This window comes from Apostichopus japonicus, chromosome 4 (assembly GCF_037975245.1).
Source record: "Apostichopus japonicus isolate 1M-3 chromosome 4, ASM3797524v1, whole genome shotgun sequence".
In the NCBI taxonomy this organism is placed as follows: domain Eukaryota; kingdom Metazoa; phylum Echinodermata; class Holothuroidea; order Aspidochirotida; family Stichopodidae; genus Apostichopus; species Apostichopus japonicus.
The window spans coordinates 11195984-11201584 of record NC_092564.1 but is presented as its reverse complement, the minus strand read 5'-3'; the positions used below and the strand labels follow the sequence as shown (position 1 = coordinate 11201584).

At 35.7% G+C, this 5601-nt stretch overlaps 1 protein-coding gene across 1 annotated transcript in view; it reads left to right on the top strand.

The window, feature by feature from the left end:
* The window catches only part of LOC139966428 (uncharacterized), a 50760-nt gene continuing 45159 nt past the window's right edge, over nt 1-5601 (top strand). Inside the window, exon 1 of the mRNA XM_071969410.1 lies at nt 1-958. The gene's annotated coding sequence lies outside the window, so the exon portion shown is untranslated. The remainder of the gene's footprint in view (nt 959-5601) is intronic.

The following is a 5601-nucleotide window of genomic DNA, read 5'->3' as shown; positions in this document are numbered from 1 at the left end:
ACCGCAACTGAACAATGTTTATCATTTCGCAACCGATACGTAGAGGAGAAAACCATTAGACGCATATCAAGCGAACGTTGTTTGAAAAACCTTTTACAAAAGTTGCATAATTAAATTCGCGAAAGTCAAGTTTCTTTTGTTTTATATATATATATTTTTTCATCCGAGGCGTAGTTATTTAATATTCACTGCAGAGACTTACTACAGCAGTCTATTTGACCTTCTTCGTTCTGTATTCGCCCCACATATGCCATTGTTCTGCACGATGACGTAGCATCCATATACACAGAGCTACGTAGACGCCACTATATTTACCATCTTGGAGAACTGTGTGTCATTCACTAATTTAAGTCGTTCGAAATTTACCAGACATTTCGATGCCAGTTCCAAAGGGAACGTTCTGTGGTCTGTGTGAGATATTTGGGTGCAATACTTAATCCGTGTTAATCGTTTTTGAACTTACATTTTCACTTAAATGAGACATACGTACTCCTAATACTGCTGGGTGTCATCTCAATTAAATAACTTATTGTGATTTTCTTTTTCCACTTTGTTACAAGTGCATATCGTCAACAACAAAAATTATAAACCGGAAGATTAACTGCCCACGCTATTGACATATACGATTATTGTCATATATATATCTTCTCTCGGAAGTCAGACGGAGTTAATTCTGGTTCTAAGTTTATTGAAATCACCATTGCATTAAAACACCAAAATTACGAAGCAGTTGATCAAAAGCGAGAACTATATTTTATCATTTTTAAAGTTGATAAACTTACAGTGTATTATACGCCAGTTAGAATTATCAGCATATATATAGTTCAAATAGAACCGAAGAAGAAGAAGAAGCCGGTTGGATATGAAAGGTGTTTTATGACTATAGTACGCGCCATTACCGAACACAGCGAAGGGTGTTGTTATTTCTTCTGGAGTTATATTTTAGGAAATCAACGTGGTGAGTATTTGCACCCAATTTTAAATTTACTGAACACTTATACTGTATTCCTTCTTATTCTTATTATTTTGTTTCCCTTTCTTACAGATAATAACATGCTGGTGTAGTTCTCGTCATAGATAACAATAATGCCACACAATACTTCTAAGCGCCTTTGTCTATCATTTGCATTATTGTTTATGACACAGTATGTGTATACTACGTAAAGTTGTCTCTGCTATTGAAAACACTGTTACAAGTCTATCGATGATGGAGCAGAAGTGTTGATATATTTTGCTATTTGTTTATTATCTCGCGCACGAAATTCCAGGTACAAAGTTTCCACCCAACACAAATCGATCTGTCTTTTATGAAAAAAATTACGTTGACCTATTAAAACATAGAACCTCGTGGGCTTCTGCAAGGACTCCATTAAATTTATACATGCAATAAGAACAGTTGATATTTTGCAGATCGATATTTCCAAAGAAACAAGTAATTGTTTCCGTAAAAATAAAAATGTCACTTGTCATATACTTTTGAAAAATCTCGTATAGTTTTAGGGACTGTCTTGGATGGGAACCAATTGTTAATATCTCTGGATCGATAAAAAAAAAACAGAATAATGTAATCCTGAAAGAATAATTCCAAGTGCTCCATTACATGTCCATCATATTATCTAAGATTGATTTATTTATTGATATTATTGATTGATGGCATTGTGTTCAATTGTTAAACTTAGTCTATTAATCTAACAAATGTATTCAACAATCAATTTTGAATCATTTTCTTTTTAAGGAGTCTCTCCCAAAAAGTTTTTCTTTAATAGATCACTTCAAAATGGCAAAACATTTAAATATTTTTTTCAAAAAAAAGTAAATACTATCGTTCAAGAATTTTATTTCAAAAATATATATTGCAAAATGTATAGTGCGGTGATAGGCATATTTTGTCTAATTTGTAAGCCTCTAGTAATCCAGTGGTCACCAATGTACTCTATATCAGAGTAATGACTTACCCGGTATCATACTCGACAGAATAACCTTATAAATTACTATGACATAATATAATCCTTTACATGTATCCAATTTCTGTACACAATGGACCCTTCTCAGTGAAATATATCAAAGATAGGACGACCTGTATGCCCCCAACACGTTGTAGATTTGTTAATTAATATATAAGTATAATATGTCCAATGGACATGGTCAAGAGATCAATCATACAGGTAAACAGCGATCCTTCACTTTAGGTGTCGGCATAACGATTTTGAGCTATAACATTAGGTGAGAATTCTATTACCGTGGGCTACAGCGTCATGTTACAGATCTTATGATCGTAACTTGACTGGCTATAGGTAATGTTATGTGATTACCGTTGGCTACAACGTAATGCATCAAATAGTATGATCGTGGCCGGCTATATAATGTTAGGTAAGAAATTAATCATCGTGGGCTATAACGTACAACACATCAAACCGTATTATCGTGGGCTATATCATGTAAGGTAAGAAATTAGCGATCGTGGGTTATAACGTTAAATAACAAATCATATGATTTTGGGTCATAACGTAACATTTCAAATCGTATGATCCTTGGCTATATAACGTTAGGTAAGACATTTATGAACGTGAGCTACACAGCGTAATGCAACAATTCTATGATCGTGGGCTATAGTGTAATGCATCAAAACGTATGATTGTGGGTTGTACGACGTTAGGTAAGAAAGTAATGATCATGGGCAATACGAAAAATAAAAAAAAACATATGATCGTGGGCTATAACGTGCAACATATTAAATCGTATGATCGTGGTCGGCTATATAATGCTCGGTAAGAAATTAACGACCGTGGGCTATAGTGAAATTAACGACCGTGGGCTATAGTGTAATGCATCAAATCGTATGATCGTGGGCTGTACGACGTTATGTAAGAAATAAATGATCATGGGCTATTACGAAAGATAAAAAATCATATGATCGTGGACTATAACGTACAACACATCAAGTCGTATGATCGTGGTCGGCTATAAAATGTAAGGTAAGAAATAAATGATCATGGGCTAACACGTAACACATCATATCGTATGATTGTGGACTATAACGTTAGGGTAAGAAATGGACGATGGTGGGCCATATAGCGACAGAAAACAAATCGTGTGTTACTTGGCTTTATAACTTTATGTAAGAAATGTATGACCGTGATATATAACATAAGACAATAAATCTTATGATCGTAGCTCATAACGTATAAAATGAATCATGTATTACCATGACTAAGAAAGCAGATCATATATGACCCTGGGCTATACCTTTAGACAATAAATCTTATTATCGTGGTCAATTGTTTGTTGTTTTATCTTCGAATAATACAATTCGAGGTGATCGCACAAAGGTTGAAAATAATGTTGGTTGAAGGTGGAGGAGTTTGTTCGTATACAGTAGTGTGGATATAAGATGGACTTGTGGGCCAAGGTGGATTTTTTTTTTTACCTGATCTGCGCGTCATAACTCGTAAGGATGTTATTACAACCGTTAGAAAATGAAAATATTACATTTATATGGGCGATATAGCATCAGAAAGTTGAACGTGAACATGTGTTCATCTGATACGTTGAAATATCTTATCATTAATATAATTATATAGAGGCGCTAATTCCATGGAGTATACACATTTGATGTCATATCTTTCGGTTCTGTAGTGCATTTCATGATTTGAGCTGATTTTACGATTTGATAAAGAATTTTTGCTCCGATATTGTAAGAGTCCAAAGCTAAGTTATAGTATCGGGTATTGAAAGCCTCGTGAGGAGGGTAGGGGGGGGGCTGAAAAGTCTACCCTGGCCGTGCTTTCCCCTCCTGCGGTATAAAGTAAGAACACCAATGTGTTCGAAATCATTACCAGAGATATAGAGTGATTCAAGGATTAACATGATCGTTTTAAGGGATTATACAAGCCCAAAAATGTAACATACAACACGTATCCCCTTGTTCGAAGGATGCAAAATTGGCTGCATATAAAGGTCTCCTCCTGCCAGTATTGGAATATGCCAGTTCTGTCTGGGATCCCCACCAAGCTTTCTTGCAGCACAACCTCGAAAACATTCAGAGGCGTGCAGCCCGTTTCATCGCTTCAGATTATTCAAGAGAGCCTGGCTCTGTCTCATCTCTGTTACGGGACCTAAACCTGGTGCCCTTGGCAGAGAGGCGCAGACAAAGTAGAATCATCTTATTTGCTAAGGGCATCTATGGTCAGGCTCAGATCCCTATTGACTGCCTAAGAAAGCCTCTGCGTAGGAGTCGGAACATGCACGATATGCATTTCTGCCAACTATATGCCAGTTCCAATTGCTATAAGTATAGTTTTTTTCCAAATACAATTAGGGATTGGAATAGTCTGCCTTCAGACCTCATTAGTAGTTCCAGTGGTTCTGTGAATCCTGTCTCTTATATCAGTACTCGGGTCAGATTTAACTAGTTATTCTCTTGACGTGTGTGTGGTGAGATATTGTCCCTTTTTGCGGATGTGTCACCGTATCGAAGACGAAGACGAAGACGTTAACATTCTACATATTGATAAGTCGTATGTAAATATTGACCCTCGAATACACGGATAGTTTACTTCAATATGTCTGGTATGTCATTTGTAAGTCATTTGAAGATATTTTTATACAGTAAAGGTCCATACCATTGAAGCTGAAAAACCAGATCATACTCTCTAGTTCACTAACACAGATCATACTCACCATGTTCACTAACACAGATCATACTTACCATGTTCCTTAACAAAGATCATACTCACCATGTTCCTTAACAAAGATCATACCCACCATGTTCCTTAACAAAGATCATACTCACCGTGTTCCTTAACAAAGATCATACTCACCATGTTCACTAACACAGATCATACTCACCATGTTCCTTAACAAAGATCATACTCACCATGTTCACTATCACAGATCATACCCACCATGTTCACTAACGCAGATCATACTCACTGTGTTCATTAACCAGACCATACTAGCTATGTTCACTAAAACAGACCATACTTACTATGTTCACTAAAACAGACCATACTAAGTATGTTCAGTAAAACAGCTCATACTCACCATGTTCACCACAACAGATCATACTTACCATGTTCACTAACACGGATCATATTCATTATGTTCACTAGCACAGACCATACTAACTATATGTTCACTAAAACAGCCCATATGTTCACTAAAACAGACCATACTAAGTATGTTCAGTAAAACAGCTCATACTCACCATGTTCACCACAACAGATCATACTCACCATGTTCACTAACACGGATCATATTCATTATGTTCACTAACACAGACCATACTCACTATGTTCACTGCTAAACTTATACCTTCAAGCAGATTGTTCTGTTGATCGACAGTTTTTACCCGTTTACCGAATATTTTAACCAAAAATAATTACCATAAAATAAAATAACATAAAACAGATTGAATTTGATCAAGTTAAAAACATCACTTCAAATGTATTCGGCAATCAAACGAATCATAAGGATTAAAGGTTCCGTCCCTATCTTAACTTTCCTTCGCCAGGCACGTTACTTTAAACTTTAGTAAAATGATATGCAACATGTGACAAATTGGAATTTACTATTTTTCAATTTTTACTACATTATTTAAAA